This window comes from Capricornis sumatraensis, chromosome 4 (assembly GCF_032405125.1).
Source record: "Capricornis sumatraensis isolate serow.1 chromosome 4, serow.2, whole genome shotgun sequence".
Lineage (NCBI taxonomy): Eukaryota > Metazoa > Chordata > Mammalia > Artiodactyla > Bovidae > Capricornis > Capricornis sumatraensis.
In genome coordinates this window covers 107,876,280-107,900,671 of record NC_091072.1, presented here as the reverse complement: position 1 = coordinate 107,900,671, position 24,392 = coordinate 107,876,280, and the positions used below count along the sequence as shown (strand labels likewise).

General features: G+C 39.1%; 1 protein-coding gene and 1 pseudogene across 5 annotated transcripts in view; one reads left to right on the top strand and one right to left on the bottom strand.

Annotated features, from left to right (window-relative positions):
- Nucleotides 1-24,392, top strand: part of ANKS1B (ankyrin repeat and sterile alpha motif domain containing 1B) — a 1,136,988-nt gene that overhangs the window by 39,353 nt on the left and 1,073,243 nt on the right. The gene's annotated exons all lie outside the window — the stretch shown is intronic.
- LOC138077972 (thiosulfate sulfurtransferase/rhodanese-like domain-containing protein 2) lies at nt 18,581-20,323 on the bottom strand (annotated as a pseudogene).

The window sequence follows — 24,392 nt, the reverse complement described above, 5'->3', positions numbered from 1 at the left end:
TCTCTCTTAATATACAATGAATTAATTTAATTAGTTGCTTATTTGGAAATAGGTTATTGATTCACCCTTCCTATACACAGAAAAATTAAAATAGCATAGTGTATCTTCTTTTACAAAGGAGAAAACTAGAAAACTACGTTACTCTAGGCATATTTTGTCCTTTGTGTTTTACAAGTAACTAAATGAATTTACTCTTTAAAAAGTGAGCCTTAAATAAATACAGTGACAGGCGATTACTTTGTATCTTTCTCACTGTTGAATAATAAAAAATAAATCTTTCTAATTGCTTGTTTTTAGTTACATTTATGCTCCTGAAAAAAATTGTGCTAATATATCATTTCAATTTCTTGTGAAAATATTTGTGCTACAATGAACCTGTGATGATGGGATTACCTGTGATGATGGGATTTCTGAGAGAATGATGGTAAGAACCTTCAGATGGTATGTAGGCTTACTCTAATTTGTTTATGATGAATAGGTGTCCCCAAACAGGGGCTGTGTGTGCTTAGTCATTCAGTCATGTCTGACTCTTTGTGACCCCATGGACTGCAGCCTGCCAGGCTCCTCTGTCCATGGGGATTCTCCAGGCAAGAATACTGGACTGGGTTGCCATGCCCTCTTCAGAGGATCTTCCCAACCCAGGAATCACATTGCAGGCGTTTGAGCTACCAGGGAAGCCCAAATCAGGGGCTAATTGTCATTTAAAAGAAGATTATTTAAAAAAGGATATATATATGAGGTGACAGATGTGTTAATTAAACTTGATGGTGAGAATCATTTTACAGTGTTTATGTGTGTCCAGTCATCATGCTGTATACTTTAAATATTATAATTTTGTCAGTTATACCTCATACTTGGTACTTAATAGGCCTGGTGGCTTGTTCTGATAATTTAGTCAGGAAATGGAAGCTGCTTGCTCTCTGAGAATGTACATGGTAAGAATATGCAGCTGATCTTTGATTTTTGATCTGTTGAGTCAAGTTACTGGCCATTTTGGCAATATTGGCAACAAATTGGAGCTTGAATCTTACAAAGAGTATGAGTGTGTGGCTGATTCTGGTGTATAAGCTAGGGGTTTCATATTGCCAGTGGTGATCGGATGTTTAGAATGCTTGCATTTACCTCTTATGATATGTGGACAACTCGACTCATGTAAGAAGGAAGATATATATGGTTGTTTGTTGCTTGGTGGTAATATTACCGTTAAATTCCCTGGTGGCTCAGTGGTAAAGAATCTGCCAGCTGTGCAGAAGATGCGAGTTTGATCCCTGGGTTGGGAAGATCCCCTGGAGAAGGAAGTGTCAACTCACTCCAGTATTCTTGCCTGGAGAATCCCATGGACAGAGAAGCCTGGCAGGTACAGTCCATGGGGGTGCAAGAGTTGGATATGACTTAGTGACTAAACCACCACTAAGCCACCACCACCATATATAGGTAAACAACAAGGACCTACTATATAGCGTAGGGAACTGTATCCAATGTCTTATAATGACCTATAATGGAAAAGACTTTGAAAAACAATTATATATATAAAGCTGAATCACTTTGCCACACACTTGGATTTAATACAGCTCTGTATATTAGTCATACTTCAATTTAAAAAAATGTTAAAAAAAAAGAGTGCTACAGTCTTACAAATCATAATCACATACAGGTAATCACTTATCTCCTATCACCTTTGCCAAATTCTTTGAGTTAGATACAAGTCCCTGCTCACATTCAAGGGCAGGATTACTAAGAGTCAGGGATCATGGGTTAACTTAAGGGTGTCTGCTATAAAAGGGAAAAGAAAACTGGATTATCTTACCCTCAGGATTTTCTTTTCACCTATTATAAATAACTTGAAGGCAGGATTCATGGTTGATTCATTCTGAATCTTTTGGTCTTTCCCATCACCTACCTACTAGATAGTGTTTTATATTTAGTCAGGACTCAGTTGGTACTTTTAGCCTTAATTAATTATTATCCTATAAAACTGCTATCAAAGAAAGTGGATTCCCTTGTACTTGGCTTGACAGTCTGACTCTTTGAAAGTTGAAAGCCATTGTTTATGAGCTGAGACTGTTAAAACTTTAATTATTTCTAGCAATGTCTGTTTCCACTAAACAGTAATTTTTAATAAATCCCTCCTTCTCAGAAAACAGCTATACTTGTACTCTATTTAAAGTTGAATACAGATTACCTTGTTAACTCAATATAGCAATGGTAATAGTTGTCTTAAAAAGATCTTGAATCTTATGCCACATTGTTATGAGACTGAAAAAGATCTTGAATCTTATGCCACATTGTTATGAGAGACTAACAGCTATATAAGGTGTTCCTTCTTTTCATAGTGTTTTGTTTCTTTGTCTGTCAACATAATGTTTTTTTTCCAAATCAGCAGGCAAAAGTAGCAAGTGCTTTTTATTTTTGTCTGTGAGAAAAATTATGAGCTGCCAGATCAAAGGAGAAGCATTTCTAACTCTGAGACTTGTGCTTCTAAAGAATCATATTCAGCACTGTAGAAATATTAATTATGTGTATACTTAATATCCATATGGCCCTAGGCAGACATTTTGCAAAGCCATGTCATTTGTAATTCTTTCTCCTTGGATAGATAAGGTGGAAGCTAGATAACTATAGAATACCAAAAAACAGTTTCATAGCATGAACTAACACAAGGTCAGAAAAATAAAGTCCAACAATGAGGGGGAAATACACAACAAAGATTTTGGGTCTTTGTGGAATGAGGGGAGACCTTAGTAAGTCAATATTAATCTAATAGTAACAGAGAAACTAGAATGCAGGAATACAATATATGATAATCAGAGGGAGGGATGGTTCATGTTAAATGTGAAAGAGAGGCAAATATTCCGACTTATTAAACAAAACCATATAGTAAATGGTACCATGAATAACCAAAGAAGACACAGTTACCAAATGTGGTGAGGTCCTTAGATGTAGCTGTAATTATGCATATATGTTAGGAGGGAAAACTATTTAGATGAATTTTGGTATAGCTCTGAAGAGATTTTATTTTTATCTTTTGTTACCATCTATGCTAGGCAGAGTCTAAGATGACCTCCAAGATTCTTATTTTCTGGTGTGCTTGTTTGGTATGGTCCTCTTAAGTGGCTCCTATATAATCCTTTTCATTTTAATTTGGGCAGAACTTGTGAATATGTTGAGTCATCACACCTGTGATTAGGTTATAACTCGGTCCACTTTAATAAAAAACCTGGCCTGATCCAATAAGGTGAGCCTTTAAAAGGATTTTTCCTGCAGTTCAGGAAATTCAAAACTTGTCATACATCAACATGAGTTAGCATTAGAGGGCTGACTGAGGGGACCATGTGGTGAGGAATTGGGGGTGACATCAAGGGGCTGAGTGTGGCTTCTGGCTGACAACCAGCAAGAGAATGGAGGTCATTCTTAACAATAGCAAGGAACTGAGTTCTGAAACAACCAGTGATCTTGGAGGAGGATCCCACACTCCAGATGAAACGATTGCCATGACAGACACTGATTTCAGCCTAGTGAGATCCTGACCAGAGGACCCAGCTAACCCAGACTCCTTACCACAGGAACTGTGAGATGATGGATCTGTGTTGATTTAAGCTGCATGGCACCTTATATATAGTGTACATATCTACATTAACGCTTTCCTAAACAAGCTCCATCTCTTTTCAGCTTTGTTTCTATACTCAGGTATTCTCTTCCCTGGGATGATTTCTGTTATAGAACTGTTCTAGCCTTCATTTATGGCCCATCTCATGTGCCATCCCCTTGTTTACGGTTTCTCTATTTGTGTAGATGAATGCCATCTCTTTGTCCCCTGAATCTGTAGTGTTCTTTGTTATTATTTTTTTTAATTTTGAAATCTTTAATTCTTACATGTGTTCCCAAACATGAACCCCCCTCCCACCTCCCTCCCCATAACATCTCTGTGGGTCATCCCCATGCACCAGCCCCAAGCATGCTGTATCCTGCGTCAGACATAGACTGGCGATTCAATTCTTACATGATAGTATACATGATAGAATGCCATTCTCCCAAATCATCCCACCCTCTCCCTCTCCCTCTGAGTCCAAAAGTCCGTTATACACAGCTGTGTCTTTTTTCCTGTCTTGCATACAGGGTCGTCATTGCCATCTTTCTAAATTCCATATATATGTGTTAGTATACTGTATTGGTGTTTTTCTTTCTGGCTTACTTCACTCTGTATAATCGGCTCCAGTTTCATCCATCTCATCAGAACTGATTCAAATGAATTGTTTTTAACGGCTGAGTAATACTCCATTGTGTATATGTACCACAGCTTTCTTATCCATTCATCTGCTGATGGACATCTAGGTTGTTTCCATGTCCTGGCTATTATAAACAGTGCTGCGATGAACATTGGGGTACATGCGTCTCTTTCAATTCTGGTTTCCTCGGTGTGTATGCCCAGCAGTGGGATTGCTGGGTCATAAGGTAGTTCTCTTTGCAATTTTTTAAGGAATCTCCACACTGTTCTCCATAGTGGCTGTACTAGTTTGCATTCCCACCAACAGTGTAGGAGGGTTCCCTTTTCTCCACACCCTCTCCAGCATTTATTGCTTGCAGATTTTTGGATCGCAGCCATTCTGACTGGTGTGAAGTGGTACCTCATTGTGGTTTTGATTTGCATTTCTCTGATAATGAGTGATGTTGAGCATGTTTTCATGTGTTTGTTAGCCATCCGTATGTCTTCTTTGGAGAAATGTCTATTTAGTTCTTTGGCCCATTTTTTGATTGGGTCGTTTATTTTTCTGGAATTGAGCTGCATAAGTTGCTTGTATATTTTTGAGATTAGTTGTTTGTCAGTTGCTTCATTTGCTATTATTTTCTCCCATTCAGAAGGCTGTCTTTTCACCTTGCTTATATTTTCCTTTGTTGTGCAGAAGCTTTTAATTTTAATTAGATCCCATTTGTTTATTTTTGCTTTTATTTCCAGAATTCTGGGAGGTGGATCATAGAGGATCCTGCTGTGATTTATGTCAGAGAGTGTTTTGCCTATGTTCTCCTCTAGGAGTTTTATAGTTTCTGGTCTTACATTTAGATCTTTAATCCATTTTGAGTTTATTTTTGTGTGCAGTGTTAGAAAGTGATCTAGTTTCATTCTTTTACAAGTGGTTGACCAGTTTTCCCAGCACCACTTGTTAAAGAGATTGTCTTTAATCCATTGTATATTCTTGTCTCCTTTGTCAAAGATAAGGTGTCCATATGTGTGTGGATTTATCTCTGGGCTTTCTATTTTGTTCCATTGATCTATATGTCTGTCTTTGTGCCAGTACCATACTGTTTTGATGACTGTGGCTTTGTAGTAGAGCCTGAAATCAGGCAAGTTGATTCCTCCAGTTCCATTCTTCTTTCTCAAGATTGCTTTGGCAATTCAAGGTTTTTTGTATTTCCATACAAATCTTGAAATGATTTGTTCTAGTTCTGTGAAAAATATGGCTGGTAGCTTGATAGGGATTGCATTGAATTTGTAAATTGCTTTGGATAGTATACTCATTTTCACTATATTGATTCTTCTGATCCATGAACATGGTATATTTCTCCATCTATTAGTGTCCTCTTTGATTTCTTTCATCAGTGTTTTATAGTTTTCTATATATAGGTCTTTAGTTTCTTTGGGTAGATATATTCCTAAGTATTTTATTCTTTTCATTGCAATGGTGAATGGAATTGTTTCCTTAATTTCTTTTTCTACTTTCTCATTATTAGTGTATAGGAATGCTAGGGATTTCTGTGTGTTGATTTTATATCCTGCAACTTTACTATATTCATTGATGAGCTCTAGTAATTTTCTGGTGGAGTCTTTAGGGTTTTCCATGTAGAGGATCATGTCATCTGCAAACAGTGAGAGTTTTACTTTTTCTTTTCCAATTTGGATTCCTTTTATTTCTTTTTCTGCTCTGATTGCTGTGGCCAAAACTTCCAGAACTATGTTGAATAGTAGTGGTGAAAGTGGACACCCTTGTCTTGTTCCTCACTTTAGGGGAAATGCTTTCAATTTTTCACCATTAAGGATAATGTTTGCTGTGGGTTTGTCATATATAGCTTTTATTATGTTGAGGTATGTTCCTTCTATTCCTGCTTTCTGGAGAGTTTTTATCATAAATGGATGTTGAATTTTGTCAAAGGCCTTCTCTGCATCTACTGAGATAATCATATGGTTTTTATTTTTCAATTTGTTAATGTGGTGAATTACATTGATTGATTTGCAGATATTGAAGAATCCTTGCATCCCTGGGATAAAGCCCACTTGGTCATGGTGTATGATCTTTTTAATGTGTTGTTGGATTCTGATTGCTAGAATTTTGTTGACGATTTTTGCATCTATGTTCATCAGTGATATTGGCCTGTAGTTTTCTTTTTTTGTGACATCTTTGTCAGGTTTTGGTATTAGGGTGATGGTGGCCTCATAGAATGAGTTTGGAAGTTTACCTTCCTCTGCAATTTTCTGGAAGAGTTTGAGTAGGATAGGTGTTAGCTCTTCTCGAAATTTTTGGTAGAATTCAGCTGTGAAGCCGTCTGGACCTGGGCTTTTGTTTGCTGGAAGATTTCTGATTACAGTTTCAATTTCTGTGCTTGTGATGGGTCTGTTAAGATTTTCTATTTCTTCCTGGTTCAGTTTTGGAAAATTGTACTTTTCTAAGAATTTATCCATTTCTTCCATGTTGTCCATTTTATTGGCATACAACTGCTGATAGTAGTCTCTTATGATCCTTTGTATTTCTGTGTTGTCTATTGTGATCTCTCCATTTTCATTTCTAATTTTATTGATTTGATTTTTCTCTCTTTGCTTCTTGATGAGTCTGGCTAGTGGTTTGTCAATTTTATTTATCCTTTCAAAGAACCAGCTTTTGGCCTTTTGATTTTTGCTATGGTCTCTTTTGTTTCTTTAGCATTTATTTCTGCCCTAATTTTTAAGATTTCTTTCCTTCTACTAACTCTGGGGTTCTCCAATTCTTCCTTTTCTAGTTGCTTTAGTTGTAGAGTTAGGTTATTTATTTGACTTTTTTCTTGTTTCTTGAGGTATGCCTGTATTGCTATGAACTTTCCTCTTAGCACTGCTTTTATAGTGTCCCACAGGTTTTGGGTTGTTGTGTCTTCATTTTCATTCGTTTCTATGCATATTTTGATTTCTTTTTTGATTTCTTCTGTGATTTGTTGGTTATTCAGAAGTGTGTTGTTCAACCTCCATATGTTGGATTTTTTAGTAGTTTTTCTCCTGTAATTGAGATCTAATCTTAATGCATTATGGTCAGAAAAGATGCTTGGAATGATTTCGATTTTTTTGAATTTATCAAGTTTAGATTTATGGCCCAGGATGTGATCTATCCTGGAGAAGGTTCCATGAGCACTTGAAAAAAAAGGTGAAATTCATTGTTTTGGGGTGAAATGTCCTATAGATATCAATTAGGTCTAATTGATCTAATGTATCATTTAAAGTTTGCGTTTCTTTGTTAATTTTCTGTTTAGTTGATCTGTCCATAGGTGTGAGTGGGGTATTAAAGTCTCCCACTATTATTGTGTTATTGTTGATTTCCCCTTTCATACTTGTTAGCATTTGTCTTACGTATTGCGGTGCTCCTATATTGGGTGCATATATATTTATAATTGTTATATCTTATTCTTGGATTGATCCTTTGATCATTATGTAGTGGCCTTCTTTGTCTCTTTTCACAGCCTTTTTTTAAAAGTCTATTTTATCGGATATGAGTATTGCCACTCCTGCTTTCTTTTGGTCTCTATTTGCGTGGTATATCTTTTTCCAGCCCTTCACTTTCAGTCTGTATGTGTCCCTTGTTTTGAGGTGGGTCTCTTGTAAGCAGCATATAGAGGGGTCTTGTTTTTGTATCCATTCGGCCAGTCTTTGCCTTTTGGTTGGGGCGTTCAACCCATTTACGATTAAGGTAATTATTGATAAGTATGATCCAGTTACCATTTACTTTATTGTTTTGGGTTCGGGTTTATACACCTTTTTCGTGTTTCCTGTCTAGAGAATGTCCTTTAGAATTTGTTGGAGAGCTGGTTTGGTGGTGCTGAATTCTCTCAGCTTTTGCTTGTCTGTAAAGCTTTTGATTTCTCCTTCGTATTTGAATGAGATCCTTGCTGGGTACTGTAATCTGGGCTGTAGGTTATTTTCTTTCATCACTTTAAGTATGTCTTGCCATTCCCTCCTGGCCTGAAGAGTTTCTATTGAAAGATCAGCTGTTATCCTTATGGGAATCCCCTTGTGTGTTATTTGTTGTTTTTCCCTTGCTGCTTTTAATATTTGTTCTTTGTGTTTGATCTTTGTTAATTTGATTAATATGTGTCTTGGGGTGTTTCGCCTTGGGTTTATCCTATTTGGAACTCTCTGTGTTTCTTGGACTTGGGTGATTATTTCCTTCCCCATTTTAGGGAAGTTTTCAACTATTATCTCCTCAAGGATTTTCTCATGATCTTTCTTTCTGTCTTCTTCTTCTGGGACTCCTATAATTCGAATGTTGGAGCATTTCATATTGTCCTGGAGATCTCTGAGATTGTCCTCATTTCTTTTAATTTTTTTTCTTGTTTCCTCTCTGATTCATTTATTTCTACCATTCTATCTTCTATTTCACTAATCCTATCTTCTGCCTCCATTATTCTACTATTTGTTGCCTCCAGAGTGTTTCTGATCTCATTTATTGCGTTATTCATTATATTTTGACTCTTTTTTTATTTCTTCTAGGTCCTTGTTACACCTTTCTTGCATCTTCTCAATCCTTGTCTCTAGGCTGTTTATCTATGATTCCATTTTGATTTCAAGATTTTGGATCATTTTCACTATCAATATTCGGAATTCCTTCTCAGGTAGATTCCCTACTTCTTCCTCTTTTGTTTGGTTTGGTGGGCAACTCTCCTGTTCCTTTACCTGCTGAGTATTCCTCTGTCTCTTCATCTTGGTTATATTGCTGCGTTTGGGGTGGTCTTTTTATATTCTGGTAATTTGTGGAGTTCTCTTTATTATGGAGCTTCCTCACTGTGGGTGGGGTTCTATCAGTGGCTTGTCAAGGTTTCCTGGTTGGGGAGGCTTGTGTTGGAGTTCTGGTGGGTGGAGCTGGGTTTCTTCTCTCTGGAGTGCAGTGGAGTGACCAGTAATGGGTTATGAGACATCAAAGGTTTTGGAGTAACTTTGAGCTGCCTGTATATTGAAGCTCAGGGGAGTGTTCCTGTGTTGCTGGAGAATTTGAGTGGTATGTCTTGTTTTGGAACTTGTTGGCCCTTGGGTGGAGCTTGGTTTCAGTGTAGGTATGAAGGCATTTGATGAGCTCCTATTGCTTAATGTTCCCTGAATTCAAGAGTTCTCTAATGTTTTCAGGCTTTGGATTTAAGCCTCCTGCTTCTGGTCTTCAGTTTTCTTTTTACAGTAGCCTCTAGACTTCTCCATCTATACAGCACCGATGATAAAACATCTAGGTTAAAGATGAAAAGTTTCTCCACATTGAGGGACACTCAGAGAGGTTCACTGAGTTACAAGGAGAAGGGAAGATGGAGGGGGTAGTTAGAGGTAACTGGAATGAGATGCGGTGAGATGAAAAGAGGAGAGAGCAAGCTAGCCAGTAGTCACTTCCTTATGTGCGCTCTATAGTCTGGACCGCTCAGAGGTATTTACGGAGTTATACAGGGAAGAGGAGAGGGAGGAAGTAGACAGAGGTGACCAGGAGGATAAGAGAGAGGAATGAGAAGGGGAGAGACAAATCCTGCCAGTAACCAGTTCCTTAGGTGTTCTCCACCGTCTGGAACACACAGGGATTCACAGAGTTGGATAGAGAAGAGATGGGGGATAAAAGAGACAGAGGCCACCTGGTGGAGAAAAAGGAGAGTCCAAAGGAGAAGAGAGTGGTCAAGCCAGTAATCTCGCTCTCAGGTAAACTTGGGTAGTGAAGTTTGGGTTTTTAAATGTACAAAATTGACAACAAAAACCTAAGAGCAAAGATTAAAAATCTGTTTTTGAAGACAATGGTCTGCTTTTCTGGTTGCCTGATGTCCTCTGCCAGCCTACAGAAGTTGTTTTGTGGAGTTTGCTCAGCGTTGAAATGTTCTTTTGAGGAATTTGTGAGGGAGAAAGTGGTCTTCCCGTCCTATTCCTCCGCCATCTTTATGCTCCTCCTGTAGTGTTCTTTGTATCTTTGTCATGTCACTTACATATTTTAATTGTAAAAGAATTATTTGTATTCATGGTTTATGCTTTTTGTTTTAAATTTGTTTATTGATTTGAATAGGAATTACATATATTCAAATATTCCAAATATTTGAAAAGAATATTTCAAAATATTCCTTTGAAAGAATGTATGATGAAAAGTGTTTTTAGCCCAGTTCACCAGTCCCCTAGTTCTTTGGTTCAGAGGTAACCTTTCTTTTCAGTTTTTGATGTATCCTAGTGTAGAGTTTCTATACATCAGTTCAGTTCAGGTCAGTCTCTCAGTTGTGTCTGACTCTCTGCGACCCCATGGACTGCAGCACACCAGGCCTCCCTGTCCATCACCAACTCCTGAAGTTTACCCAAACTCATGTCCATTGAGTCAGTGATGCCATCCAACCATCTCATCTTGTCCCCTTCTCCCGCCTTCAGTCTTTTCCAACATCAGAGTCTTTTCATATGAGTCAGATCTTTGCATCAGGTGACCAAAGTATTGGAGTTTCAGCTTCAGCATCAGTCCTTCCAATGAACACTCAGGACTGATGTCCTTTAGGATGGACTGATTTGATATCCTTGCAGTCCAAGGGACTCTCAAGAGTCTTCTCCAACACCACAGTTCAAAAGCATCAAATCTTCCGTGCTCAGCTTTCTTTATAGTCCAACTCTCACATCCATACATGCCTACTGAAAAAACTATAGTCTTGACTAGACGGACCTTTGTTGGTAAAGTAATGTCTCTGCTTTTTAATATGCTGTCTAGGTTGGTCATAACTTTCCTTCCAAGGAGTAAGCATCTTTTAATTTCATGGCTGCAGTCAACCATCTGCAGTGATTTTAGAGTTTCCCAAAATAAAGTCAGCCACTGTTTCTCCATTTATTTGCCATGAAGTGATGGGACCAGATGCCATGATCCTAGTTTCCTAAATGTTGAGCTTTAAGCCAGCTTTTTCACTCTCCTCTTTCACTTTCATCAAGAGGCTTTTTAGCTCCTCTTCACTTTCTGCCATAAGGGTGGTGTCATCTGCATATCTGAGGTTATTGATATTCTCCCGGCAGTCTTGATTCCAGCTTGTGGTTCTTCCAGCCCAACGTTTCTCATGATGTTCTCTGCATACAAGTTAAATAAGCAGGGTGACAATATACAGCCTTGACATACTCTTTTTCCTATTTGGAAGCAGTCTGTTGTTCCATGTCCAGTTCTAACTGTTGCTTCCTGACCTGCATACAGATTTCTCAGGAGGCAGGTCAGGTGGTCTAGTATTCCCATTTCTTTAACAATTTCCCACAGTTTGTTGTGATCTACAGAGTCAAAGGCTTTGGCATAGTCAATAAATCAGAAATAGATGTTTTTCTGGAATTTTCTTGCTTTTTTGATGATCCAATGGATATTGGCAGTTTAATTTCTGGTTCCTCTGCCTTTTCTAAATCCACCTTGAACATCTGGAAGTTCATGGTTCATGTATTCCTGAAGCCTGGCTTGGAGAATTATGAGCATTACTTTACTAGTGTGTGAGATGAGTGCAATTGTGCAGCAGTTTGAGCATTCTTTGGCATTGCCTTTCTTTGGGACTGGAATGAAAACTGACCTTTTCCAGTCCTGTGGCCTCTGCTGAGTTTTCCAGATTTGCTGGCATATTGAGTGCAGCACTTTCACAGCATCATCTTTTAGGATTTGAAATAGCTCAGCTGGAATTCCATTACCTCCACTAGCTTTGCTTGTAGTGATGCTTTCTAAGGCCCACTTGACTTCGCATTCCAGGATGTCTGGCTATAGGTGAGTGGCCACACCATCATGATTATCTGGGTCATGAAAATCTTTTTTGTACAGTTCTTCTGTGTATTCTTGCCACCTCTTCTTAATATCTTCTGCTTCTGTTAGGTCCATACCATTTCTGTTCTTTATTGAGCCCATCTTTGCATGGAATGTTCCCTTGGTGTCTCTAATTTTCTTGAAGAGATTTCTAGTCTTTCTCATTCTATTGTTTTCTTCTATTTCTTTGCACTGATCACTGAGGAAGACTTTTCTTTTTATCTCTGCTTGCTATTCTTTGGAACTCTGTATTCAAGTGGGTATATCTTTCCTTTTCGCCTTTGCTTTTGGCTTCTCTTCTTTTCACAGCTATTTGTAAGGCCTCCTCAGACAGCCATTTTGCTTTTTTCATTTCTTTTTTCTTGGGGATGATTTTGATCCCTGTCTCCTGTGCAATGTCACGAACCTCCATCCATAGTTCATCAGGCACTCCTGTCTCTCAGATCTAGTCCCTTAAATCTATTTCTCACATAGACAAGTATATTTGTATATATGACCTCCTTCCTATCTATACAAAACTAGCATAGTATTTATCCTCTCAGTTTATCCTCTCTTCTTCATTATGAGATGTATGAAGAATCCATGACTTTTTCTTTGTTATATTAATCTTCTGAGATACTTTACTATTTAAGACCTCCTTATGACCAACCTAGATAGCATATTGAAAAGCAGAGACATTATTTGGCCAACAAAGGTCCATCTAGTCAAGGCTGTGGTTTTACCAGTAGTCATGTAGGGATGTGAGAGTTGGACTGTGAAGAAAGCTGAGCGGTGAAGAGTTGATGGTTTTGAACTGTGGTGTTGGAGAAGACTCTTGAGAGTCCCTTGGACTGCAAGGAGATCCAACCAGTCCATTCTGAAGGAGATCAGCCCTGGGATTTCTTTGGAAGGAATGATGCTAAAGCTGAAATTCCAGTACTTTGGCCACCACATGCGAAGAGTTGACTCATTGGAAAAGACTCAGATACTGGGAGGGATTGGGGGCAGGAGGAGAAGGGGACGACAGAGGATGAGGTGGCTGGATGGCATCACTGACTCGATGGACATGAGTCTGAGTGAACTCCAGGAGATGGTGATGGACAGGGAGGCCTGGCGTGCTGTGATTCATGGGGTCACAAATAGTCGGACACCACTGAGTGACTGAACTGAACTGATTATAATCTTTCCCATCAAACCTTTCATTGGTGTTACTTATATTAACTCAAGTTTCATTTTGACAGACTCTTTGATTAAAATGCTTTCCTTAAAATGGACTCTAAACCTTTCTTAACATTTCATTGTTGGAGTGCCAAAATGCCAGAGACTTGTAACTTTAAAACATGTTTATTGGGAACTTCCCTGGTGGCCCTGCAGCTAAGACTCCATGCTCTGAATGCAGAGGGCCTGGGTTCCATAGCTGGTTAGGGAACTATATCTCACATGCTGCAAGTAAGACCCAGCACAGCCAAAAAAAAAAAAAAAGTTATATTTATTGGATTAGAGGAATCACATGGGTAAGTATTTCTGAATAGGATATTATTATTAGCAGGGACATCCTTTCTACATTATCTGGTAATTCTTTTGCTACTTTCTTGACAGAGTGGTTATTCTGTGAGGTCTTATGGGGTATGGAATTGGGAACACTGCATTAGGATCAAGGGTTTTCAGTTTATATAAGAATTTGTGAAAATGCAGTTCTTTGAACTGAACTGAACTTTATTATCAGTTCTTATGATGCTATTGGGCAAGTGAAGCTAACAATATTTTCTACATTTCTAAAAAGTTAAAACATGAAAAAACCTAACTTTTCTAATTGATACACATGATTCTGGAGCCTTATAATTTGTTAAAGCTTTTACTAACTTATTTACTTCTTAACATCTAGTTGTCTTAATTACCTCATTAAAAGTATTAACTCCTTCCATGCTTCCTTTTCCTCTCTTAACTCAGTGTATCCAATTCCCTTTCCTAATTGGTGAAATTAGAATGAGTGAAAAAGAAAAGTTACGTGGAACTATGATCCTGATGGGATTTAAAACCCCTCATGACTAAGTTCTTATCAAGTTTGTTTTTAAAGTGCATATGTGTGGTTCCTTCTTTCTCATACTGTCTTTATTCACAGTTGTGCTGCTTAGCACATCATTCAGGAAAATACAGGCAATGAGATTAGATAAACCAGCTATTAAAACCATTATTAGCAACTTTAGAAATTAGTGAATAAAGACTGGGTATCAAAGATTATGTGTTTATCTCTGAATTTTAGTTATGAAAGCCATCATTTTTCCTGTGTAATAGGATAACATTAATTTTATTGAATAAAAATTTGGGGACTAGTTTATTTTCCATATGACTTATGTATTAATGGTTCATAATAAATGTGCTCTCTATAATAGGGATTTTGTGATTTTTAAAATTTCAGCCTTTTTCCAACTGAGTTTAAGAAAATACTAAACTTAAAACTTTGTTTTATAAGTTATAAATACCAAAAAGATATATATTGATGACCCCATTTTATAAATATTATGGTTTTCCTGAAAGTTTCACTGATCATAACACTTTACAGGATTTTTTATTACTGTATTATATTTTTTAATATAACATTTTTAATGGGACCTTATAGTGTTCATCAGATAACATGGAGCTCATTATGGTTTTTAATTGTGCTTTCTAATTTAAAAAGTCCCTTATAAACATTAGCAAAGAGAGAGTATTCCTGGGTAACCTTTGCATTTTAAGTAGCCTCAGTGTTAGTGATGTTTTTAGGGCAAATATTGAACACATGTAATATTTTGAATAATATCAATTTATGAAAGTTTATCAATTTATCTAGTGATTATAGAAACCACTTGAAGTTAATTTGTTCAATTATGTAAATTTCCATAATGATTTGCACACAATAGGGGTGGCTGAGAGGGTGAAGTGTCTCCCTGCAATGCAGGAGACCCAGGCTTGATCCCTGGGTCTGGAAGATCCCCTAGAGAAGGAGATGGCAACCCATTCTGGTATTCTTACCTGGAAAACCCCAGGACATAGATTTTGGACAGAGAAATCTGGTAGGCTATAGTCCATGGCGTTGCAAAGAGTTGGACATGACTGAGCGACTTCACTTTCTTTTTACTTTTCTGGCTCCAACAAACTGAAACCTAATTCAGATCAGCTTAGGCCAAAAAGAGAATTTATTTACTAATGTGACTGAGATTGAGAGGCAAGGTGAGGGTAAGCTTAAGGAATGAATGGGACAAGGGAGTTGGGTATTATAAGCAGGGCCCTTTTTTCAGCTCTAGCTTTTGCCTCTGTGTGTTTACTTTGTTCTCTTAGGCCTGATTACTGCACATGACTGCTGGTAAAAAGGGACTTTAGTCAACTCTCTTTCAGTTTCTAAATTGAAAAAAAAAATCTCATTTGTATGTGTAGCTTTTTATTGTCTCAGCTTGGATCAGATGTCCCTCCCTTCCCATTGGCCAAGCAACAGTGGCCTAGAGGATAGAAAGGATTTTCAAGAAGATTCCAGTTCATATTCTAACTAAATAATTAGAGATGAGGTAGGAATATTTCCAGTAGGTTGTGGGATGGAGGTTGGGGGAAATGAGAAAAGGGGATGATAATTGCAATACCTTTTGAGATGGGAAAAGGTTTGGAGCATGTATAGCTGTTTAGGAGAGATGTTTTAGCAAGAGTCAATAGGAGATCATTTGAATTATGTATTAGTCAGAGTTCTCCATAGTGACAAAATCAGTAGCATGATACACACACACACACACACACACACACACACACACACACACACACACAAATAGGAGATCATTTGAATTATGTATTAGAGTTCTCCATAGTGACAAAATCAGTAGCATGATACACACACACACACACACACACACACACACACACGGTGGTGGTTTAGTTGCAAAATCATGTCTAACTCTTGTGACCCCATGGACCCTCCTCTGTACATGGGATTTCCCAGGCAAGAATACTGGAGTGGGTTGCCATTTCCTTCTCCAAGGAATATTCCCCACCAAGGGATCAAACCTGCATCTCCTGCCTTGCAGGTGGATTTTTTACTGCTGAGCCACCAGGAAAGCCCACATATATGCATAGTGAATATAAATATAAGGAACTGGCTGACATTATCAGGGAGGCTAAGTCCCCAAATATGTAAGGTGAGTCGACAAGCTGAGGCCTCAGGAGAGCTGATGATGTAGTTCCAGTGTGAAGATCAGCAGGCTTGACCCAGGAAGAGTCAGTGTTTCTGCTTCAGTCAAAAGCAGAAAAAAACTGATGTTCCTGTTTGAAGGCAGGAAAGCAGGAGAAATTCTGTCTTACATGGGCGAAGCCCAACCCTTTTGTTTTATTCAACTGATTGGATGATGCCTACCCACATTAAGGAGGGCAATCTGCTTTACTCAGTCTACTGATTGACATGTTAATCTCATTCAAAAGCATCCTCATAGAAACACCCAGAATAATGTTTGACCAAATCTCTGGGCACCCCATGCGCAGTGAAGTTGACACATACAGTGGAACATCACAAGGTGATACATGGTAGAATATGGGTTGGGCTGTGTTTTGTACTAAATAGTTCTAATATAGAGCAAGTTTAAATTATACTGATAAGCATTAGATACATAAATTGGAAAGCCTTGTTCTTCTGAATGTTTTTCATTTTTATTGTAGCCAAAACATATTAACACTTTATCAACCTATAAAATGGGAAGATATTTGGGATGTGAAATGGAGTATATAAACAACCAATCTTATGATAAATGAAACTGGAGTCTACTGGCCTGAATACCTGCTTAAAAGCCATCCATGTAGATATGGGATATAAATCTTCAAAAAAAGAGAATACATCTGTTGAGGAACTTCCTTGGTGGTCCAGTGGCTAAGACTCCATGCTGCCAATGCAGGGGGCAGAGTTCAGTCCTTGGTCTGAGAACTAGATCCCAGTAAGCCACAACTAAGAGTTTGCCTGCTTCAACTTAAGATACTACATTCAATTCAGTTCAGTTCAGTTGCTCAGTCGTATCTGACTCTTTGTGATCCCATGGACCATGGCACGCCAGGCTTCCTTGTCCATCACCAATTCCTGGAGCTTGCTCAAACTCATGTCCATTGAGTTGGTGATGCCATTCAACGATCTCATCCTCTGTCATCCCCTTCTTCTCCTGCCTTCAATCTTTCCCAGCTTCAGGGTCTTTTCTAAGGAGTCAGTTCTTCGCATCAGGTGGCTAGAGTATTGGAGTTTCATCTTCAACATCAGTCCATCCAGTGAATATTCTGGACTGATTTCCTTCAGGGTTGACTAGTTGATCTCCTTGCAGTCCAAGGGACTCTCACGAGTCTTTTCCAACACCACAGTTCAAAAGCATCAGTTCTTTAGCACTCAGCTCTTTATAGTCCAACTCTCACATCCATACATGACTACTGGCAAAACCATAGCTTTGATTAGATGGACATTTGTCAGCAAAGTAATGTCTCTGCTTTTTAATATGCTGTCTAGGTTGATCGTAGCTTTTCTTTCAAGGTCTTACGCTGCAACTAAATTTTCTTCCAAGATCCTACATGCCACAACTAAGAAAGATTTTGCATCCTGCAATAAAGATTGACAGTCCCACATGCCACAGTTAGGACCTGGTGGAGCCAAATAAATAAATAAATATATAGATATTAAAAAATATATCTATTGAGTTAAAGAAGTAGCTGAGAATTTCTTTGAATGTTAGATGTGATTAGGGAATATTTCAGTTTGTGAAAAATTAAAGTCAGCTTTACCATTGGGAGAAAAGGGTGCCTGTTAGGTGAGAATTATGTTATTAACTTTGTATTATGTTTTCACAAAACAACTTCTGTTTTATTGTATTCAATGGGTAAAATCAATTTATTTGAAACAATTTACCTTTTCTTTTGCAATAAAAAATTTTAATTAGGTTATGTACATTGGTTTTTCAGACATAATGCTGTTGTACATTTAATAGACTATAGCATAATGTAAGCATAACTTTTATATACACTGAGAAATGAAATAATTCATGTAACTCATTTCACTGTTGTGGTTTCGAATTTAATATCTCTGAGATATACCCGTGAATGCTGTAGGCTTTGCAGGTCATGTCTCTCTTGTAGATGCTTGATTCTGCCATAGATCATATGTATATGAATGGGTGTGGCTATTCCAGTAAAACTGTATTTATAGAAGGAGGTGGGCCAAATGCCATAGTTTACAGATCCTTATCTGGTCTAGTGCTCTCAGGCTTGCAGAGAAAAGAGAAGGGGAGGACTGGATGGCAGATTAACCTAAGGGGCCTGGTTCAGAGGGCTCCACTTACAGGGCTGTGCAGCTTTCACACCTTTGCCATGGGACAGACAGGTTTGTGGATACCTAAAACAACTACTGCCAGCCCTGTTGCATGGCATAGAAGGAGCAGGTCAGCTCACCAGGCTCAAGGCTCTTTCCTTCAGCAACTTTGGGATCCCACTTAGCTCGCCTTTTTCTGTGCTCTTGCATCTTCTGAGTCAGAATGTCTCCAGTAAGAGATTGGCCCCCAAATTTCTCTTCCCTCCTCTTGTGAGGGACAGGTGGCCGACATGGTGACCAGTTGGCCATGGTGGCTCTGGGATCACTGAAGTTCTGTGTTTCTGTTACAGGTCCCTATTTCTCTGTTAGGTACAGCCCTAACATTCTCCAGTACATGTAACCCCAAACCTAGCTGTGTGGGGAAATGCAAATAGGATTGCTCACATAAGCATGGCCCACCCTCATCAATAGCCAGCCTGGGCCCAGGGCTCTTGGGGAGTGACTCCTGCTGTGAGAGCTCCCTGGGTACATGTGCCCCTTGGGCTGTGTACTTGCATTATTCTTTAAAGCTGCTCTGGGCTGGGCTTGCAGACTGTCTGCTTCCTTTGTTTGGACATGTGACACAACAGGCTGTGAATCGTTGTTCTTGGCAGGGAGGGCAGGTCAAGGCAAGCTGACAGTACTGGGGAATAAAGCAGTGTTTATACTGGTCCCATGGGACCCCATAGTAGGAACATTCTGCACTAAGTCACTGTTGAAGGATAAGACCTGATGCTCATCGAAAGCAACCAGCTTCCCTATGTGAAAGCCATCAGGTAACTCCTCCAGGTACTTGTGGACCACCCTTGAGCTGGAACATGCACATTCCCTTAGCTTTGAGGTTGACTGAACCCCACTCACAGCAGATGCCACAGTGCAAAATATCAGCACCCTCTTCTCTTTGAAAAGTTCTAGATTTTCATCAAAATAGCCAGGGAAATAACTGAATTTCCTGATGTCTGGGGCTAAGGAGCCCTAGAATTGTCCTATTTTGCTTTCATAGGAGTTTTTGTAGTCCAATAGGATTGTATCACTTTCTTCTTGATTTGCCTGAGACAGAAATTTTTCTACTTTGTGAAGTTCACCTAGGGATAAATGGGTTCCGGGCTTCTTGTAGGAGGTCTTATTAGGACTAATCCCCATGGGCACAATTTCTTCAAACTCACCAACACACAGTTCTGGAAAACCGTAAACTCTTCCTTTGCTGGTCTTAAAATTGTCCTTACACATGTAATCCTCAAACAGTGGGCAGTAAAGCATCACTTCTATGTAGAGTCTGGTGGCTAATCTGCTTCCACCAACTGTCCCGTTCATTCTTTCCATAGCAAAACAAATTAATAGTGGCTCTCCAGAGTTCCATGATGAGCATTCTCAATCACATCGAGGCTCCTTGAGAAAGAGGTGAAGCCTCTTTCTGGGCTTGCCTGTGAATTGCAGTTGCTGACACAGAGCTGTCTGCCAGGCACAGACCCAGTCAGGATTCTTCAGGATTCTTCAGGATTCTTCAGGTCACAGTAGCAGTAATAAAGTAGCAAGTTCCCCTTCATCATTACCCCCCATCATTCATCAGCTCATCAGGGCAAAAGCAGCCTATATCAGGGAGCCAAGCAGACACTTCATGGTTACGGGTAAGGTCTTCTATGAAAGGGTTCCTTTTGTCTGCAGGCTCAAGACTCTTTGAGGTGCTCAGTGTCCCAGCCAGCTGCCTTAAAGCAAGTGGTTTGGAAAATCTCATCAGCATGTTGTGTTGCCACATGTCTGTGGATGCTGATTGGGTCTGTAAGCAGTTGCTGATGCCACCATTTTTCTTTACATTTAAAAGGAGGTGCTGGAACTTCAGTTTTGACAAAAGGGCAAATGCCTTTTTCTTTGCCAATGAGTATTTCTTCTTTGTAATGACATCTAACTCTGCTTTGAGTCTGCTACTGGCGTTGATAAGACTTGTGTCTTTCAAATCCAGGTCTGAAAACCTTAAAACACAGGGCTGCAGGTCATCTCCTTGGTCTGGTGGGGTGAAAGAAGCCATCTGGTTTGGTTTCATCAGTGGGCATATTTCTTTCAGTTAACTATGTCCTCACTCTGGAAGTTAGGCCATTGACCTACCTCTTAATGGGCTGATCAACCTTGCCCCTTCAAGATACTCTTGACAAAGCTTAACATTGTGTCATCAAGCACAGGAGAAATATTTATAGAGTCAAGCCCCAACATGACAAAGCAGGACAAAGAAGAGAGGATTTGGAGCTGAGATACAATAAGTTGATAACTAGCACACCCCAAAACTAGTGTTTATTTTTATTTTGGTGCTTAGGATTCCTGGACCATGTGTAGATAGTATAAATTTAAAGCTGAAAGTCTTGAGGGTAGGTTATAGTCAAGAATTCTCAGGAAGACTTTTTTCATTCTTCCCAGAGCCCAGGCTGAAGCACATTTCTTTTCATCTTGTACGCTAGTGATACCCAAGCAGATAGCCCATTGAAGGTATCAGCTTTCTACAGAGATTTGGATCTCATCTGGTCAAAGACTGTAAAAACCCAATCCCATTGGTTACCTAACTGGAAAACCTTTCCAAGGTAAATTGTAGGTAAGCTCCTGAGCTTATTGCTCTGGTTTGCAGTTTCTCTTTTTTTAGGGATTTCTTTCACATTCTCTTGAGCTCTAACTTCAGTTTTCTATCCATGCAGGGCTTTATTTATTTGCTTTGTCTTATTTCTGTGCCCGGTGGCTCAGATAGTAAAGTGTCTGTCTACAACGCGGGAGACCTGGGTTTGATCCCTGGGTTGGGAAGATCTCCTGGAGAAGGAAATGGCAACCCACTCCAGTATTCTTGCCTGGAAAATCCCATGGACGGAGGAACCTGGTAGGCTACGGTCCCTGGGGTCGCAAAGAGCAGACATGACTGAGCAATATTTACTTTAAATTTACTTTATTTCTGTGCCAGTGTAAGCCTTCCTTCAACCACTCTCCCATCCTTTGTCATGACCTTCAAAGACATCTATTTTAGGTGTTGTGGATACAACAAAAGAGACATATCCCAAAGTTCTGATGGAGCTCATCTTTTTAAAGGGGAAAGAAAAATAGATAACATATTACTCTATTAGTTGATGATAAGTGTTATGAATAAAAGTGAGTTAGGATAAAGAAATAAAGTAATGAAGATGCTATTTCATAGAGTTCAGGTTAGGCCTTGCTGATAGGATGTTGGTTGTTGGTTAGTCGCTCAGTTTGTCCAACTCTTTTGCAATCCCAGAGTATTGGTAGTGTAATGGCAAAGTCTGTAAGTGTTAATTATACATTTGTATAATGAGCAGTTCATATTGGTGTCCCAAGTAATGGTAACTCATAAACTGAGCTAAGAGATTGGATATTGCTTCAATAACTCAAATATTAATATGTTTTAAAAAGATAATGAGGAAATATCCTGAGGACAATTCCTTGAGTACTGTCAGGCTTTAATATTTCCTATTATAAATGCTTCCAGTGTTGAATAATAAATGATCTATAAGATAATACACTATTCAGTGTTTTGACATGCATTATAATCTCATCATCTTTTCCAGACTCTGTTGCTCCTCCTGTAGTCACTGCCTCTGTTAATGGTGCATCACCATCCGTCTTGTTGTTTATGCCATTAGTTTGCTTTTTCCCCATTCAGCATGCATTTAAGTACCTGCTTGTGTTATTAGATGCTGAGAATCAGGGCAGGTAAACTAGAATGAGGTAAGTGAGGTACTTGCCTTGGGTAGAAAATTTAACAGGATGCGAAAAAACCCTCGGTAATCATGATAAATACTATTTTAATGCAGTGTTAAAAAAAATCAGTGTATGTGAAAAATCCGTAATGAGTAAATATCAAGCTTTTAAATAAAGAAGGGATTCAGATATGTCATTGTTACCGTTAAATGACTTAATCGTGTCCAGCTCTATTGTGACCCTATGGACTGTAGCCCAGCCAGGCTCCTCTGTCCATGGGATTTTCTAGGCAAGAATACTGGAGTGGCTTGCCATTTCCTTCTCCAGGGGATCTTCCTGAGCCAGGGATCAAACTCTTGTCTTCATGTCTCCTGCATTACAGGTGGGATTCTTTACTGCTGAGCCACCAAGAAGCCCAGATTCAGCTTTGCCATGACATAAACCCAAAAGTGAGTGCCTCACTTTCCAAACCTAAGCTCTGGCTCTGCTGACCATGTAATGGGAATACGTCATAGTGTCTGCCCATAAAGAGTTTATCAGTAGGAGGAGAGAGATGTGACTAAAGTACAAAAATAAAAGTCCACTAAGGTAGAAATAAAATAGGGATTCAAAGAAGAAGTTTCTTCAAAGGGGATGTAGGGATTAGGAAAGAACCTGGGTTGTCCTAGACGTCTTTCTTCCTTGCGCTATGAGTTAAGTCGGTCAATTATATCTGACTCTGCGACCCCATGGACTGTAGCCCACCAGCCTCCTCTTCCTTGTTTTACCAAATTTTGACTTCCTTTCAAAAATCCCTTTTGAATATATCCTTTCTTTTTCTCTAAACCCTCTCCTATTTAAAATCCTTTAATAATTATCAATCACCTTCATTATAAAAGCCTAAAAGATGTCCAAAACATTTAATGATCTCAGCTTTACCTTTATCTTGGCATTCTCCCTTGATTCAGACTTATACTCTGTCTGGTTCTCCAAATGGCTTTGTGTGTGCCATTTCCTTTTCCTGGGAAGTCATTGCTTTTTTTCTCCTCACAATTAAATTCTATTCATACTTTAGCACTCAGCACAGACATTGCCTTCCCAGGGGCTGTGGTTTACATGTATGTGTCTTTGGTGCCTAACACAGGTAGTTAATATTTGTAAAATATCTAGATCGTCCTTGGTGAAAAAGAGTTCACACTTTTGTGCCCATGCACATAACTTCCATCCCAGCCTCCATGTTTGCTCTATAAACATCAACATGGTTAAGGACAGAGGCTGTCTGACATGAGGTGGATCATCTTTTCCACCTAGATGCTCATTTACACTTTGTGGCTACTCTGTTTACTCCTGTAGGGTCATCTGCATGCTTCTTTTACAGACCTCTTTGTGTCTGATCATCCATTATTGCTCCTTCCAGGCTCCTGATAAATTAGCAGAGCTATTAGCCATTGACCAACAATTCATATATATCCTTACTTCAAACCACTTCTCTCTCATACAAAGATGATGAACCTCTGCCTGGTGTTGGAATTTTCTTTCACTCCTGTCCTTTAGAATAGTGATACTCAGACTGACCATGTGAAGGACTTTTTGTTCCAAGTCATCATGATTGATCATTTTGTAAAATATAAAATCACACACTTAGTTTTTGCGATAATGTAAAGTTATGACCAACCTAGATAGCATATTCAAAAGCAGAGACATTACTTTGCCGACTAAGGTCCGGCTAGTCAAGGCTATGGTTTTTCCTGTGGCCATGTATGGATGTGAGAGTTGGACTGTGAAGAAGGCTGAGTGCTGAAGAATTGATGCATTTGAACTGTGGTGTTGGAGAAGACTCTTGAGGGTCCCTTGGACTGAAAGGAGATCCAACCAGTCCATCCTAAAGGAGATCAGTCCTGGGTGTTCATTGGAAGGACTGATGCTGAAGCTGAAACTCCAATACTTTGGCCACCTCATGTGAAGAGTTGACTCATTGGAAAAGACTCTAATGCTGGGAGGGATTAGGGGCAGGAGGATAAGGGGACAACAGAGGATGAGATGGCTGGATGGCATCACCGACTCGATGGACATGAGTTTGAGTGAACTCCGGGAGTTGGTGATGGACAGGGAGGCCTGGTGTGCTGCGATTCATGGTCGCAAAGAGTTGGACACGACTGAGCAACTGAACTGAACTGAACTGAAAGTTGATATAAATGTTTTCAACTGTGTACTCTCACTGTTCATACTTGCGTATATATATCTATCTTGTTGTGGAATGATAAAAAACAGTTTGTGAGCTTGCTTTCGTCTGTGGACCACATTTTAAGTAACACTGAAGTAGTTCATTCCTGCATGGGCTATAGTGTAATAGTGGATTTTTATCTGGTATGAATGTATCAAATGGATCCATCTGTGAGCTGTATGTTTTGTGCAGGAGCCACTCT